This window comes from Coregonus clupeaformis, unplaced genomic scaffold (genome assembly GCF_020615455.1).
Source record: "Coregonus clupeaformis isolate EN_2021a unplaced genomic scaffold, ASM2061545v1 scaf2457, whole genome shotgun sequence".
Lineage (NCBI taxonomy): Eukaryota > Metazoa > Chordata > Actinopteri > Salmoniformes > Salmonidae > Coregonus > Coregonus clupeaformis.
This window is the reverse complement of record NW_025535911.1, coordinates 1-17,716: the sequence shown is the minus strand read 5'-3', so window position 1 is coordinate 17,716 and position 17,716 is coordinate 1. Positions and strand designations below refer to the sequence as shown.

At 39.2% G+C, this 17,716-nt stretch overlaps 4 long non-coding RNA genes across 5 annotated transcripts; all 4 read right to left on the bottom strand.

Moving 5' to 3' along the window:
- Window positions 1–4,391: 4,391 nt before the first annotated feature.
- LOC121561342 lies at window positions 4,392–5,185 on the bottom strand. The gene is made up of 3 exons (XR_005999217.2): window positions 5,124–5,185; window positions 4,949–5,014; window positions 4,392–4,633 (listed from the first exon to the last, which is right to left on the bottom strand). It is a non-coding gene; the product is annotated as an uncharacterized LOC121561342 (long non-coding RNA).
- Window positions 5,186–6,958: 1,773 nt separating this feature from the next.
- On the bottom strand, window positions 6,959–11,729 carry LOC121561343. 2 transcript variants are annotated; one of them, XR_006660254.1, is made up of 3 exons: window positions 11,698–11,729; window positions 7,468–7,518; window positions 6,959–7,110 (listed from the first exon to the last, which is right to left on the bottom strand). It is a non-coding gene; the product is annotated as an uncharacterized LOC121561343 (long non-coding RNA). The 2 variants fall into 2 exon arrangements; XR_005999218.2 differs by lacking the exon at window positions 11,698–11,729 and adding an exon at window positions 8,172–8,190.
- A 9-nt stretch (window positions 11,730–11,738) lies between these two features.
- LOC123488748 lies at window positions 11,739–15,449 on the bottom strand. The gene is made up of 3 exons (XR_006660255.1): window positions 15,384–15,449; window positions 15,100–15,292; window positions 11,739–11,775 (listed from the first exon to the last, which is right to left on the bottom strand). It is a non-coding gene; the product is annotated as an uncharacterized LOC123488748 (long non-coding RNA).
- A 61-nt stretch (window positions 15,450–15,510) lies between these two features.
- On the bottom strand, window positions 15,511–17,230 carry LOC123488749. The gene is made up of 3 exons (XR_006660256.1): window positions 17,108–17,230; window positions 16,515–16,661; window positions 15,511–15,548 (listed from the first exon to the last, which is right to left on the bottom strand). It is a non-coding gene; the product is annotated as an uncharacterized LOC123488749 (long non-coding RNA).
- Window positions 17,231–17,716: the final 486 nt, after the last annotated feature.

The following is a 17,716-nucleotide window of genomic DNA, read 5'->3' as shown; positions in this document are numbered from 1 at the left end:
ACTGGCCGTTGGTGATGAGATGTTGTAAGGGTCCTTGGCCACCTCAGGGTTCACCAATCGGCGCAGAGTGTTGGACACCTCGCCCATGGCGGTCCCGAAGCTGCCGGATCATGGCGTCCCTGAAGTTGATCCGGTCCAGCAGGGATTCGGGTGCCGCCGCTGTTCCTGCTGACTCCATGAAGGTGTGTTGTTCTGTCACTAAGCCGATGTGGATGTGGTGGAGGAGTCAAGCGCAGGAAACAGAGGTTTAGTCCAACAAGACTTTAATAGTCTCAATACACGAGTAGAAAACCCCGACCTCGAAAAACACGAAGTGGCGAGGGAAAATTACGCACACGCGTAAAACACTAAACAAGAAATGACACGGAAAACAAACACGTAGCAAAGACAAAGTGGCAACAGAATAACAACACACAATTACCCTACAGCAAAACAAGGAACTTATAAGACACGTAATCAACACCCAAACAGACACAGGTGTGACAGACAGACAAAAGCAATCAAATACAGAAACAAAGAGCGGTGGCAGCTAGTACTCCGGGGACGGCGAACGCCGAAGCCTGCCCGAACCAGGATGAGGAGCAGCCTCGGCCGAAACCGGGACACAGAGAGGAGGAGGAGATATAAAGGATAGAGAGAGGAGGAGAAATAAAGGACAGAAAGGAGGAGATATAAAGGACAGAGAGGAGGAGATAGAAAGGACAGAGAGAGGAGGAGATATAAAGGACAGAGAGAGGAGGAGATATAAAGGACAGAGAGGAGGAGGAGATATATAGGACAGAGAGGAGGAGATATAAAGGACAGAGAGAGGAGGAGATATAAAGGACAGAGAGGAGGAGATATAAAGGACAGAGAGGAGGAGATATAAAGGACAGAGAGAGGAGGAGATATAAAGGTCAGAGAGGAGGAGATATAAAGGACAGAGAGAGGATGAGATATAAAGGATAGAGAGGAGGAGGAGATATAAAGGACAGAGAGGATGATATATAAAGGACAGAGAGAGGAGGAGATATAAAGGACAGAGAGGGGGAGATATAAAGGGCAGAGAGAGAAGAGGAGGAGATATAAAGGACAGAGAGAGGAGGAGATATGAAGGACAGAGAGGAGGAGATATAAAGGGCAGAGAGGAGGAGATATAAAGGACAGAGAGAGGAGGAGATATAAAGGACCGAGAGGAGGAGATATAAAGGACAGAGAGAGGAGGAGATATAAAGGACAGAGAGAGAAGGAGATATAAAGGACAGAGAGAGAGGGAGATATAAAGGACAGAGAGAGAAGGAGATATAAAGGACAGAGAGAGAAGGAGATATAAAGGACAGAGAGAGGAGGAGATATAAAGGACAGAGAGGAGGAGATATAAAGGACAGAGAAAGGAGGAGATATAAAGGACAGAGAGATGAGGAGATATAAAGGACAGAGAGAGGAGGAGATATAAAAGACAGAGAGAGGAGGAGATATAAAGGACAGAGAGGAGGAGATATAAAGGACAGAGAGAGGAGGAGATATAAAGGACAGAGAGAGGAGGAGATATAAAGGACAGAGAGAGAAGAGGAGGAGATATAAAGGACAGAGAGAGGAGGAGATATAAAGGACAGAGAGAGGAGGAGATATAAAAGACAGAGAGAGGAGGAGATATAAAGGACAGAGAGGAGGAGATATAAAGGACAGAGAGAGAAGAGGAGGAGATATAAAGGACAGAGAGGAGGAGATATAAAGGACAGAGAGGAGGAGGAGATATAAAGGACAGAGAGAGGAGGAGATATAAAGGACAGAGAGAGGAGGAGATATAAAGGACAGAGAGAGAAGAGGAGGAGATATAAAGGACAGAGGGAGGAGGAGATATAAAGGACAGAGAGGAGGAGATATAAAGGACAGAGAGAGGAGGAGATATAAAGGACATAGAGGAGGAGGAGATATAAAGGACAGAGAGAGGAGGAGATATAAAGGACAGAGAGGAGGAGATATAAAGGAGAGAGAGAGAAGAGGAGGAGATATAAAGGACAGAGAGAAGGTGGAGATATAAAGGACAGAGAGAGGAGGAGATATAAAGGACAGAGAGAGGAGGAGATATAAAGGACAGAGAGAAGGAGGAGATATAAAGGACAGAGAGAGGAGGAGATATAAAGGACAGAGAGAGGAGGAGATATAAAGGACAGAGAGAGGAGGAGATATAAAGGACAGAGAGAGGAGGAGATATAAAGGACAGAGAGAGGAGGAGATATAAAGGACAGAGAGGAGGAGGAGATATAAAGGACAGAGAGGAGGAGGAGATTTAAAGGACAGAGAGGAGGAGGAGATATAAAGGATAGAGAGAGGAGGAGATATAAAGGTCAGAAAGGAGGAGATATAAAGGACAGAGAGGAGGAGGAGATATAAAGGACAGAGAGAGGAGGAGATATAAAGGACAGAGAGAGGAGAGATATAAAGGACAGAGAGGAGGAGGAGATATAAAGGACAGAGAGGAGGAGGAGATATAAAGGACAGAGAGGAGGAGGAGATATAAAGGACAGAGAGAGGAGGAGATATAAAGGACAGAAAGGAGGAGATATAAAGGACAGAGAGGAGGAGGAGATATAAAGGACAGAGAGAGTAGGAGATATAAAGGACAGAGAGAGGAGGAGATATAAAGGACAGAGAAGAGGAAGACGGTATATTGTAGGTTCTTTTGTTTCCAGTCGTCATGACGCTGGATTAGCTTTCTCTGCAGAACAGCTTTCTGTGACAAACCCTACACACTCACACACGCACACACACACACACTACACACACACATATCAGTGCCTGTGTGTACGGCTCATTCTCAGTGCTGACTGTTAGTAGTGAGAGCTCTGTAACAGTAGTAGTTGATCAACATGCATGTTGACTATATCATGGTTCTCCATGACAACACCTTTATGTGCCATGTAATTAGCTATATTAGCAGCTGTACCAGGTAACACACACACACACACACACACACACATACGTGTTTATAGACAATATCAGGACTTATGACAACAATGTGACATATTGGGACATGCCTTTCCCAAGGTCCAAGAGACCTGGGAATCAGAATAGTTTGGTCCCATGCTTCTAGGAATACATCCATCTGTTGAGATTTTGTCTAGGGCTATATTTTGTTCAGACCTGATTTTAATAGTATATATGAGGACTTTTTCGGGTTCATGTGACATATAAGGCCCATAGCAACAGCAGCCCATAGATACACACTGATTTTCAGGTTTATGTGACTTATGAAGAACCTGTAAATAGGGTCTGTATTTGAACATGGTTCCGGTTACATGTTGAAATGTCTGCATAAGAATCATAGGTGTACAATACTTAACTAAAGCTTTAAAAAATTATTATAATAATCATGCTCACCAGATAGGTAACCTTCAACAGAAATGCCTATCCATGTTCACATAGCTCATAAATATAATATATTCTCAGTCTACTGTTTAAGTCGTATTATTGTTATTTATAACAATACATTTGCAGTCAATATTCATGTAAAAAAGAGGGAACACTTTATGCCTTACTTTTATTGAGTGCCAGCGAAAATATGCAAATTAACAAATCAATTGAACATCCAGAATAGACCACCTACACTTTGCCTCCTTCCCTGCTATGCACAAGGCAGTAGAAATGGCATGTTTGAAATGAATGAGAAACTCTCTATTAAAGCATCCAGCTTCTATGAAACATGACAGTGTACATTCAGCTAACCTGTCTAAATAACGTAGGGATTTAAATCATAGTTACATAGTGCAAGTTACCATACACGAGGCCTGTTACAAGCACCCATTGAAATGGTAATAGTTTAACAGTAATTTAAACACCTTGCCACATTCAACAACTTGTGGTTAAGAACAAAGTGCTTCTGAAAACTTAGGAACAATAACAATCCCTTTAAGTACTGTTTATCTCTTTTCCCTGTCAATGAGAGCAGAGTATTAACCTTTATCATCAACTGTTATCCCAAAAAAATTTGACCATAAGTGGCAAACATATGCTCATTAATAGCCCTCAATTATACATAAACATACAAACATGTGGGATCTACAGTCGAGCCTATGTGGCATGTTTGTACAAGAACCAACACTATAAATCATTTAAGGAAAATAAAATAATATGAACATGAAACCCACAGATATTAACACTATCTGAGGAGAAGCTGATTGAAATTGGAATTGAATGGTACCTGAGCTACAGTTGGCATGCTCTAGTTCTATCTATTCATCTTCCTTTTTAATGCTACATTTCTGTTGTGGATGTAGTATTTGATAGCAACCCAGTCTCTGTCTTTCAGAGCTACTGGCTCTGCTTGGAGGCAGGAGTCACAGTCCTTTTTACCTGGTATTCTGCAGCTTGTTATGAAATTAAGCAAATGCCGCTCAACAGCTTTTCACTTCATCACCTGTCCACTTGCTTCTCACCTTCACAGCTTTCATAAATGGAAACAAAATACAACTGTATTTAAATACGTTATCCAAGGTGGTTGACTCAGGAGTGCCCTCCATGTTGTCCAGGGTGGTTGACTCAGAAGTGCCCTCCATGTTGTCCAGGGTGGTTGACTCAGAAGTGCCCTCCATGTTGTCCAGGGTGGTTGACTCTGGTGTTTGCCTCAGAAGTGTCTGGTCCCTAGAAGTCTCTGTTGTTGAGCATTTGCAAAAGTAATAATGAATGTGATTATGTTCTATGAGCTTTATGACAATATGTTTGCTTGCTTGTATTATTCACTGTAAACAACCTCAATGTCAGGCAATATGCAATTCTACATTAGATATTAACTGATATTTGAGATATAAACATAAACTAATTGCAAATCCATGAATGTGGAATTACTTATCACCACCAATGTGATTGTTTAAAAACAGATAGAGGATCATTTCGATAATCCCCACAGAAATTTGCATTTATGTGACATAACTTAAAGATATTACCACATATATACAAGTCAGGATACCTTTGCATTGATGTAGGTCAGCAATGGTTTCTTCGCTGGAATCATCATCACTCATTTCTACTTCATCTGGTTGGGTAAAAAACATTTACGGGCAATAATTTAAATTAAGGACTAACAACACTTATAATAGTTATATTTGAAGTGGCTAAAAACTATATTTCAAACAAAATTTTACCTTCAGGATTGACCTCAATGTCATCCAGCCCTTTCCCCTGCAGGTAAGGCAGTCTTCCTTTTCGATTGCTATCAACAGTTTGCTGACTTTGCGAGCTGCAGGGTACTCTCTGGAAGCCGATAGAATTCTCTATGGACACGGATGTCATGTCCTAGAAAGGTGGCAAGTTGATCCATTTCATTTTCTTTGAGGTTTAGTAGTGTGGACAAAGTGGCGACTTGTTTCCGCAATCTTGTTGAGGTGAGTGCCTCTGGGTTCTTTGCACCACATTGTTTGCATACTTGCGAAAGCAGTCGGAGCCTCTGTAATGGGAAAGGACACCTGGCCGTGCAAACATGTACACATTTTCTTTGTGGACTTGACACTCTTTTCTGCTTATCATGAGGAGGTCCATAGCAGTGATCATGTCAGGGGTTAGAAGCACTGGAACCTTTCTTGACCTTTTATCTCGAATCTCAACTCTCTCAAAGTGCTCTGCAAGCTTCCTCTCGAAGTCAGTAAGGCCCTCACAATGTCTGGATTCAGCTCCGTAAGATCCCTGGATGTGAAAGACTGAAGCTCCATTTTTGGAAACTTCCCCTTCCCTCCTTCTGTTAAATAGTACTACCTGTGTCAAAGTCACTTTAGCAAGATTTCCAAAGCTTTTTGCTGTTGGGTTCTTCCTCAAGGTCCTTCATACACTTAGCACGCTCAGTAGCAAGAAACGTGTGCAGCACCGACACATCCTCTGTAAAGGGTAAAACCTGTGGTTTATTCCATTTGGCCTGTTGAAGTGTACCCAATGCGGCAGCTGAAATGGACTCTGTCCACTTTTTCTGATGTAAAGTGGCAAATTGCTTTGCAGACTCTGCAACAGCAGGGCGATTTGCAATGATGGCATTGCATTGCATAATGTCTGCAACTTTGGCTAAACTGTGTCCCAATTTCAAAGCCAATGATGGGATTTTATATGAGTTGCTTTCGACATCATAACCAGCAACAGATCTTACTGCCTGTATCACATGGGGAAAGTTACAGGGCATAACAAGGACTTCGGTGCTCTTCAAAGGTGTTATAGCCCTTGCCGTTATCAATAGTCTTGCCATCTCTCTCATTTTTGGCGTATGTAGTCATTCCTTCTCTCATATGGTTTCCTGGAATTCAACAGTGACTCGGCCGATACAAAGGAATTCAGTTTCACTCCCTTACAACCGAGGAAACGTCATCGTGGTTCATTTCACAAGCAATCTTCCAAACAGTTTCCTTAACTGAGTCAGGTCTTGGTAAGTGCAGTTGAATCCGTTTTACGCCCAACTTGAGGCTCTCCCTCAACAGACTTCTTCGGGCAGTTTCTCAAATGTCTCCATAGGGAATTTCTTGCATACAGTCCTTCGCAAAATTTGCAGTGACGGTAGTCATCAGATGGTTTTGCGTTACTAGGTCTTTTACAGGCAACCATCTCTCCAGTGCCACAGCTTGCCACTTCAGTATTATGTTCAAAGTTTCATCTCTTCTTAAGAGAGCGTAACAACTCTCTTCTTTGTGGGATCCTTTATTAAAACTGAAAGCCATTGCAACATCATGCTTTTCACTGTGGATGGATTCGAGGTGTCTTGCCAATTTATAAATGGCCTTTTTACAATAAAGACAAAATTGCTTCTTGTTGTACTTGCTTCCTTTTGCTGTTATTGACAAACATGTGACATTTATGGAGCTTTTCTGGTGTGATGTGTTCTCTGATGAATTGGCACTACAGCTTATTACTGAAGTACAAGGATGGCTTGGAATAACTTAATGTTCTTGGCTTCTCTGAACTGGTGGTACTATCCCCACTGTGTGCTGTAACATTCCCCTAATGGTGTGTTCTCTGACAATTTGTGGTGGAGATTCTTTTCTGTGGTTTTATATTCCTTACTACAAGAACTTGTAGTACTTATAATAGAAGCATCCGAGGAATTGCCACATGAGTCTGGAAGATAGTCTGCAGCATCCGAAGATTCATCAAGGTCTGAAGGAAAATAGAAAAAAAAAAAGCATCTAATTCTGTCAATAACTTTATACATGTATTAATACCTAGGGTATCATACTCCCTACAGTACCATCACATTGTGCATAACACCTACATACTCACAGAAAAATGTATTCTAGTAAACTGATTGAAAGACCTCTGTCTCTCAGCTATCTCTTTTTTAGCCTTCTCATAACGATCCTCACAACGATCATGACGGCGCCTCAGATTTTGCAGATGGCGGCTTTTTCTAAGCTGTACAAATTTCTACAATGTTTCCTCACATCAAAAATACCACAATGTGTTAACAAAGAACATGAACTATTTTATCTAATGACAAGAATGCAGCTTTCTTACCTGCTTTGCAGTAGGACACTGGAAGGGTACAATTCCACTGGACTTGCTTGCCTTGAATGAAATTATGAAGAATAAATATTTGTTTGTAATAACACAGTACCGTAACAGTAAATTAGGATATTATACATTATACTATATGTGAAAATAATTTGGGTTAAGAAATTGACAATACTGTTTTATAGATGACCTATAAATGAAAAAATGAATATGCGGATCTGGGGTTTTTAAGCAAGACTCTATAGAAATGGTTAAAACTGTACAATATCTGCTAACCAACAACTTGATGACTGAACACATCTGGAGTCAAGGTTCCTAACTTTGAGTTATTCTTTTGTTGTCAACGAAAGCTCACAACTTTAAAAGTAATGTAAATGGATCAACTGCCATATAAATTAAATCACGCAAATTGATAAGAAATATGTTAAATGGGAAAAACATTGCCCCAAAAAATACAAAAACATAGGCATTAGAGAGAATAAAGATTAATTAAATGTTTTGAGGGGCGGTTAGTTCTGTCAAATGGTCGGGCTAATTTTGTTTACGCTATGATATCGAAACAAGTTATGGGAATGTTGATTTTGTGAACATTTTACACAAAAAGGTTGGTTGTAATATAGTAAAAAGCCATTTAATTCATATTTTGGAATGAACTGAGACAACAATTTAATTTAAATAGAAAAGATCTACAATAAATGTGTAATAACCTGTTGGAAGGATGAAGTGGATCTCTGTCTCACTTCTGGGTCTGCTGAAGGTTGAACTGGGATCTTTTCACTTGGTGTCTGCAACGAAATACAACAATAACATGTCAGAAATATTGTGTTTTATAATATAGATAATATCTATTTAGTAAACTAATCATCATACTCAGTTCAGTCACAATATATTCCTAGCACCTGTCTATCATAATCGCCTTTGGGGTGAGACTCATTGCTGAGGTCAAAGGCTGCATTGACCACAGATGTTAGGAAAGATAATTCATATGTGGATCTGGGCTTTTATGCAAGACTCTATAGAAATGGTTAAAACTGTACAATATCTGCTAACCAACAATATGAGGACCGTTAACACACACACTCTACTCTGGTTGGGTCATACCATATCGGGACGTAATCTGAAACACATTTACGTCTTCAACAGCCTAATTACCAAATGAGGACTTGACGACTGAACACGTCTGGAGTCAAGGTTCCTGACTTTGAGTTATCATTTTGTTGTCAAAGAAAGCTCACAACCTTAAAAGTAATGTAAATGGATCAACTGCCATATAAATTAAATCAGGCAAATTGATAAGAAATATGTTAAATGGGCAAAAACATTGCCCCAAAAATACAAAAACATAGGAATTAGAGAGAATAAAGATTAATTTTATGTTTTGAGGGGCGGTTAGTTCTGTCAAATGGTCGGGCTAATTTTGTTTACGCTATGATATCGAAACAAGTTATGGGAATGTTGATATTTTGAACATTTTGCACAAAAGGTTGATTGTAATACAGTAAAAAGTCATTTAATTAATATATTGGAATGTACTGAGACAACAATTTAATTTAAATAGAAAAGATCTACAATAAATGTGTAATAACCTGTTGGAAGGATGAAGTGGATCTCTGTCTCACTTCTGGGTCTGCTGAAGGTTGAGCTGGGATCTTGTCACTTGGTGTCTGCAACGAAATACAACAATAATATGTCAGAAATATTGTGTTTTATAATATAGATAATATCTATTTAGTAAACTAATGATCATACTCAGTTCAGTCACAATATATTCCTACCACGTGTCTATCATAATCGCCTTTGAGGTGAGACTCTTTGCTGAGGTCAAGGGCTGCATTGACCACAGATGTTAGGAAAGACAATTCATACGTGGATCTGGGCTTTTTATGCAAGACTCTATAGAAATTGTTAAAACTGTACAATATCTGCTAACTAACAATATGAGGACCGTGTAACACACACACTCTACTCTGGTTGGGTCATACCATATCGGGACGTCATCTGAAACACATTTACGTCTTGAACAGCCTAATTACCAAATGAGGACTTGACGACTGAACACATCTGGAGTCAAGGTTCCTGACTTTGAGTTATCCTTTTGTTGTCAAAGAAAGCTCACAACCTTAAAAGTAATGTAAATGGATCAACTGCCATTTAAAATTAAATCACGCAAATTGATAAGAAATATGTTAAATGGGCAAAAACTATTGCCCCAAAAATACAAAAAACTTAGGCATTAGAGAGAATAAAGATTAATTTTATGTTTCGAGGGGGCGGTTAGTTCTGTCAAATGGTCGGGCTAATTTTGTTTATGCTATGATATCGAAACAAGTTATGGGAATGTTGATATTGTGAACATTTTACACTAAAGGTTGGTTGTAATACAGTAAAAAAGGCATTTAATTAATATATTGGATTGAACTGAGACAACACTTTAATTTAAATAGAAAAGATATACAATAAATGTGTAATAACCTGTTGGAAGGATGAAGTGGATCTCTGTCTCACTTCTGGGTCTGCTGAAGGTTGAGCTGGGATCTTGTCACTTGGTGTCTGCAACGAAATACAACAATAACATGTCAGAAATATTGTGTTTTATAATATAGATCATATCTATTTAGTAAACTAATGATCATACTCAGTTCAGTCACAATATATTCCTACCACCTGTCTATCATAAACGCCTTTGGGGTGAGACTCATTGCTGAGGTCAAGGGTTGCATTGACCACAGATGTTAGGAAAGATAATTAATATGTGGTTCTGGGCTTTTTAAGCAAGACTCTATAGAAATGGTTAAAACTGTACAATATCTGCTAACCAACAATATGAGGACCGTGTAACACACACACTCTACTCTGGTTGGGTCATACCATATCGGGACGTAATCTGAAACACATTTACGTCTTGAACAGCCTAATTACCAAATGAGGACTTGACGACTGAACACATCTGGAGTCAAGGTTCCTGACTTTGAGTTATCCTTTTGTTGTCAAAGAAAGCTCACAACCTTAAAAGTAATGTAAATGGATCAACTGCCATTTAAATTAAATCACGCAAATTGATAAGAAATATGTTAAATAGGCAAAAACATTGCCCCAAAAATACAAAAACTTAGGCATTAGAGAGAATAAAGATTAATTTTATGTTTCGAGGGGCGGTTAGTTCTGTCAAATGGTCAGGCTAATTTTGTTTACGCTATGATATCGAAACAAGTTATGGGAATGTTGATATTGTGAACATTTTACACAAAAAGGTTGGATTGTAATACAGTAAAAAGGCATTTAATTAATATATTGGATTGAACTGAGACAACAATTTAATTTAAATAGAAAAGATATACAATAAATGTGTAATAACCTGTTGGAAGGATGAAGTGGATCTCTGTCTCACTTCTGGGTCTGCTGAAGGTTGAGCTGGGATCTTGTCACTTGGTGTCTGCAACGAAATTCAACAATAACATGTCAGAAATATTGTGTTTTATAATATAGATCATATCTATTTAGTAAACTAATGATCATACTCAGTTCAGTCACAATATATTCCTAGCACCTGTCTATCATAATCGCCTTTGGGGTGAGACTCATTGCTGAGGTCAAGGGCTGCATTGACCACAGATGTTAGGAAAGATAATTCATATGTGGATCTGGGCTTTTATGCAAGACCCCATAGAAATGGTTAAAACTGTACAATATCTGCTAACCAACAATATGAGGACCGTGTAACACACACACTCTACTCTGGTTGGGTCTTACCATATCGGGACGTAATCTGTAACACATTTACGTCTTGAACAGCCTAATTACCAAATGAGGACTTGACGACTGAACACATCTGGAGTCAAGGTTCCTAACTTTGAGTTATCCTTTTGTTGTCAAAGAAAGCTCACAACCTTAAAAGTAATGTAAATGGATCAACTGCCATATAAATTAAATCAGGCAAATTGATAAGAAATATGTTAAATGGGCAAAAACATTGCCCCAAAAATACAAAAACATAGGCATTAGAGAGAATAAAGATTAATTAAATGTTTTGAGGGGCGGTTAGTTCTGTCAAATGGTCGGGCTAATTTTGTTTATGCTATGCTATCGAAACAAGTTATGGGAATGTTGATATTGTGAACATTTTACACAAAAGGTTGGTTGTAATACAGTAAAAGGCATTTAATTAATATATTGGATTGAACTGAGACAACAATTTAATTTAAATAGAAAGATCTACAATAAATGTGTAATAACCTGTTGGAAGGATGAAGTGGATCTCTGTCTCACTTCTGGGTCTGCTGAAGGTTGAGCTGGGATCTTGTCACTTGGTGTCTGCAACGAAATACAACAATAACATGTCAGAAATATTGTTTTTATAATATAGATCATTTCTATTTAGTAAACTAATGATCATACTCAGTTCAGTCACATTATATTCCTACCACCTGTCTATCATAATCGCCTTTGGGGTGAGACTCATTGCTGAGGTCAAGGGCTGCATTGACCACAGATTTACATTTACATTTTAGTCATTTAGCTGACGCTCTTATCCAGAGCGACTTACACCTAGTTAGTGCATACATTATATTTTTCTTTTTCATACCCCCTGTGGGAGTCGAACCCACAACCCTGGCGTTGCAAACGCCATGCTCTATCAACTGAGCTACATCCCTGCCAGCCATTTCCTCCCCTACCCTGGGCCAATTACGCGCCGCCCCATGGATCTCCCGGTCGCGGCCGGCTACGACAGAGCCTGGATTTGAACCAGGATCTCTAGTGGCACAGCTAGCACTGCGATGCAGTGCCTTGAGACCACTGCGCCACTCGGAGACTCAGATGTTCGGAAAGATAATTCATATGTGGATCTGGGCTTTGCAAGACTCTATAGAAATGGTTAAAACTGTACAATATCTGCTAACCAACAATATGAGGACCGTTAACACACACACTCTACTCTGGTTGGGTCATACCATATCGGGACGTCATCTGAAACACATTTACGTCTTGAACAGCCTAATTACCAAATGAGGACTTGACGACTGAACACATCTAGAGTCAAGGTTCCTGACTTTGAGTTATCCTTTTGTTGTCAAAGAAAGCTCACAACCTTAAAAGTAATGTAAATGGATCAACTGCCATATAAATTAAATCACGCAAATTGATAAGAAATATGTTAAATGGGCAAAAACATTGCCCAAAAAATGTATTAATTTTATGTTTTGAGGCGGTTGTAATACAGTAAAAAGCCATTTAATTCATATATAGGAATGAACTAAGACATCAATTTAATTTAAATAGAAAAGATGTACAATAAATGTGTAATAACCTGTTGGAAGGATGAAGTGTATCTCTTTCTCACTTCTGGGTCTGCTGAAGGTTGAGCTGGGATCTTTTCACTTGGTGTCTGCAACGAAACACAACAAGAAATATTCTGTATTATACTCTATTTAATCAGTGTATACAGTTGAAGTCGGAAGTTTACATACACTTAGGTTGGAGTCATTAAAACTCGTTTTTCAACCACTCCACAAATTTCTTGTTAACAAACTATAGTTTTGGCAAGTTGGTTAGGACATCTACTTTGTGCATGATACAAGTAATCTTTCCAACAATTGTTTACAGACAGATTTTTTCACTTATAATTCACTGTATCACAATTCCAGTGGGTCAGAAGTTTACATACACTAAGTTGACTGTGCCTTTAAACAGCTTGGAAAATTCCAGAATATGATGTCATGGCTTTAGAAGCTTCTGATAGGTTAATTGACATCATTTGGAGTCAATTGGAGGTGTACCTGTCAGTAGCTGAGTGTAGATGCAGTGTGGAAATCAAGCGCAGGAAACAAGAGCGTTCGTGAACAGACTTTAGTCAACGAAAGCAGCACCAAACAGGCGAACAGCCAACCCAACCGGGAGGCAAATACAAATTACGCACAAACAAACACAGTGCGTAAAACAACGATAAGCGCACACAGTGCGGACTCTCAAACACAACAAAACACGAGATAAATCCAGAGAGCAACAGCTTGACAACAAACAATCACACATAACACCTGACCCAACACACGATAACTAAATTGGAAACAAAATCAAACACTAACAAGGGACAGGTGTACAAACAGACAAAACCAAACAAACATGAAACATCGAACGGTGGCAGCTAGTACTCCGGGGACGACGACCGCCAAAGCCTGCCCGAACAAGGAGGAGGAGCAGCCTCAGCCGAAACCGTGACAGTACCTGTGGATCTATTTCAAGGCCCACCTTCAAACTCAGTGCCTCTTTGCTTGACATCATGGGAAAATCAAAAGAAAACAGCCAAGACCTCAGAAAAAAATGTGTAGACCTCCACAAGTCTGGTTCATCATTGGGAGCAATTTCCAAATGCCTGAAGGTACCACGTTCATCTGTACAAACAATAGTACGCAAGTATAAACACCATGGGACCACGCCGTCATACCTCGCTCAGGAAGGAGATGCGTTCTGTCTCCTAGAGTTGAATGTACTTTGTGCGAAAGGTGCAAATCAATCCCAGAACAACAGCAAATGACCTTGTGAAGATGCTGGAGGAAACAGGTACAAAAGTATCTATATCCATAGTAAAACAAGTCCTATCGATATAACCTGAAAGGCCGCTCAGCAAGGAAGAAGCCACTGCTTCAAAACCGCCATAAAAAAGCCAGACTGTGGTTTGCAACTGCACATGGGGGACAAAGATCGTACTTTTTTGGAGAAATGTCCTCTGGTCTGATGAAACAAAAATAGAACTGTTTGGCCTTAATGACCATCAATATGTTTGGAGGAAAAAGGGGGGATGCTTGCAAGCCGAAGAACACCATCCCAACCGTGAAGCACGGGGTGGCAGCATCATGCTGTGGGGGTGTTTTGCTGCAGGAGGGACTGGTGCGCTTAACAAAAAAGATGGCATCATGAGGAAGGAAAATTATGTGGATATATTGAAGCAACATCTCAAGACATCAGTCAGGAAGTTAAAGCTTGGTCGCAAATGGGTCTTCCAAATGGACAATGACCCCAAGCATACTTCCAAAGTTGAGGCAAAATGGCTTAAGGACAACAAAGTCAAGGTTTTGGAGTGGCCATCAGAAAGCCCTGACCTCAATCCTATAGAAAATGTGTGGGCAGAACTGAAAAAGCGTGTGCGAGCAAGGAGGCCTACAAACCTGACTCAGTTACACCAGCTCTGTCAGGAGGAATCGGCCAAAATTCACCCAACTTTTTGTGGGAAGCTTGTGGAAGGCTACCCGAAACGTTTGACCCAAGTTAAACAATTTAAAGGCAATGCTACCAAATACTAATTGAGTGTATGTAAACTTCTGACCCACTGGGAATGTGATGAAATAAATAATAGCTGAAATAAATAATTCTCTCTACTATTATTCTGACATTTCACATTCTTAAAATAAAGTGGTGATCCTAACTGACCTAAAAGAGGGAATTTTTACTTGGATTAAATGTCAGGAATTGTGAAAAACTGAGTTTAAATGTATTTGGCTAAGGTGTATGTAAACTTCCGACTTCAACTGTATATATATAAAGCGGTGACAACATACATGCAAGAAGGGACATGTATTTATATATTTTATAGTTCTTTGACAGATCCTATACACTATAATATATCAAAGCAGATTTACTTACCAGAGCACGCCATGGCCACTGAGATTATCCATAATCATAGGTTATTTCACTCTCTGCTTGGATGTTTTCAATAGCAAACAAGCAAAGATTAGGTTTACATTGGACTATCATCTTTTTCATTTTGCAATTTGGGGACCTGTGGGCATCATTTACCAGCCTCCCCAGTGAACCATCTTTGCAGGATGCATCTATGCTAAAATTGAAGAGGGAAACAGATTTATGTTTTCTCCACAAAACATATAAACATATAGAGATTAACTGATGTCTTATAGGGTTTTACTTACCACCATGAGCCATTGTTCCATTCAAAATCAAACAAGAAAGCATTTTGCTTTTCCGTATACTTCCCCCTGCCTCTTGTCCCGTTCATATTGTGATATAAACTCCCCACGGTACTCGAGGACAAAGGATCCCCTTTTCAATTGGTGCTGAGGCAAATACACCACGTCCTGATGTAACAAAGTTAAGAACTTAGTATCAAGTAATACAGTTCAAATTAGGTTAATGAATTGCAGTTGATCAGACCCATTTAGCCTGCTTATCAATGTGTGTATGATTTAATATTTAGGGGAAAGATCCATTGCAGGGGTGCAAACTGGTAAGGACCCAAAAAGGTGACAACATTCAAAATTAATTTGGTCTGAAAACTATGAAATCACGAGGAGACGTATTTTATGTTGGATTTAATGACAGATCTACAGCTAAAAACTGAAACGCTCGAAACAATGGCGTTAAAGCGGGGAAAAAGAGATGTGATCCCCGGTCAGGTTCCAGCAGTTATCACCACTAGATCTCCAGTGACTTGCACCGCTGAGTCTGCCTTTGACTCCTCGCTAGACTGCTTTTGCAGACTTTCTATTTAAGGACATCAGCGTACACAAAAAATCCCAAATCACAACAGGCAGGGATTACGCACACACCCACTCACGTTGTGAACATGATACTCTGTCGGTAGGCCTACTCAAGCGGTGCATTTTCGCTGTTCTGTTAACTTGAATGGTGCCGTATTAGTTCTGCGTGCTGATACGCATCATTCACATGTATTGTACATTTTTTCACCCAAATGCTTCTACATTCCGTTTATCGATGGGGTTGTTATGATCAAATGTTAAAAACATTACCAGCTTTCACACATAGCGAACGGTCTGCCCGACTGGCCAAGGAAATTACCACCAATATCACACATTCTAATAGAAGTTGGGAGGTGTAGTTCATAAATCTTGAATCTTTTCCCCCATCCCCCCAACTGCTTGCAAAATAATCACAACATAACTTCTGAAATTGGATGTTAAAGCCGCATGTGTCTAATGCAGCGGTACACAGTGATTTTTTCACTTGTGTAAGACTTGAATGTGTTTCAAATGACATCCCAAAATGGTATGACCCAATAAGTGTAGCGTGTGTGTATAACATACCTTTATAGTCATTGATCCATTTGACTTTATACAAGGCTTGTCACTTCCAGAAATAATAAAATGAATAGCCTCAGCCTCAGGACTAAGTCTGGCTCTTCGTTTTGACATGCTCTTCAATTGCCCATGTGCTCCTCAACTAGAAAACATCTACATTGGAAGATGACAAAAGTCAGCGAGACAAATACAGAAAAGACTAATACTTGATTTGAATCGAATAAGGATATATCAAATGGTATTAGTCTGCCTTTAGTCATATCGTGCTCATGTTCTTACTAATGCAGCATCTGGTTAGCTTATTAGGCTAACCGATCAGTGCAAACCTTATGCAACTGTAATCACAATAGCAATCTTTTCACAGTAAGCACAGTAAGCAATCTTACACCTTCAAAGATAAATACTGTTATAAAAGTATAGTACTGTAAACTCTACAAATAACATTATCTGAACTGAACAACCAATATCATCACTTTGGCTTTAAATGGAAAAAAATGATAGTGCTAAGTAACATTTGTGGTCAAGAACACTTAAATGTAAGAACAGCTTAGATAAAAACTATCTCTTTAGTTGTAAATTAAGAAAAATAAATGTCTTACCTTCATTTCTCTTGCACTTCTTCCAGTTCTGAATTTTCCATGTGGCAAAAGTCCTTTTCATTCCTTTCAGCTAATTTGCTAACATTAGCTTATCTGGCTAATTTATGCTAAATTACGTTTTTATTTGAGGATTTAGGGGATTTTATGATAATAAATAAATAATATGCCATTTAGCAGACACTTTTATCCAAAGCTTAGTTATAGTTGACTATGATGACATGTATTATGTGTATTCAAGTAAATCTATCTTGAATAGTTGGAAAGTGTGCTCAAACAAAAATCAGGAAATGTCACGTAACTAAAGTGTGTCACGTGACTAAAGTGTGTCACGTGACTAAAGTGTGTTTAAAGTGTGTTAATGTTCCAAAACTGACCACTAGGTGGCGTATTCACAGGTGAGCAAAAAAGCGTAAACACACACACACACTTCAAATCATGAGATTGTGACATTTAAAGACTTTTCAGATTTTTGGTTTAGGGGCATTCTATGGTGCGTCTAGAACACTGTAGTGAGCTCGGAAAAATGAGGACTCCAAAAATGTCCTCATATTTCCGAGCGTCCCTGACATTGAAGGTGAGTTGTCATAAAATTGTCTTCATATGTCACCA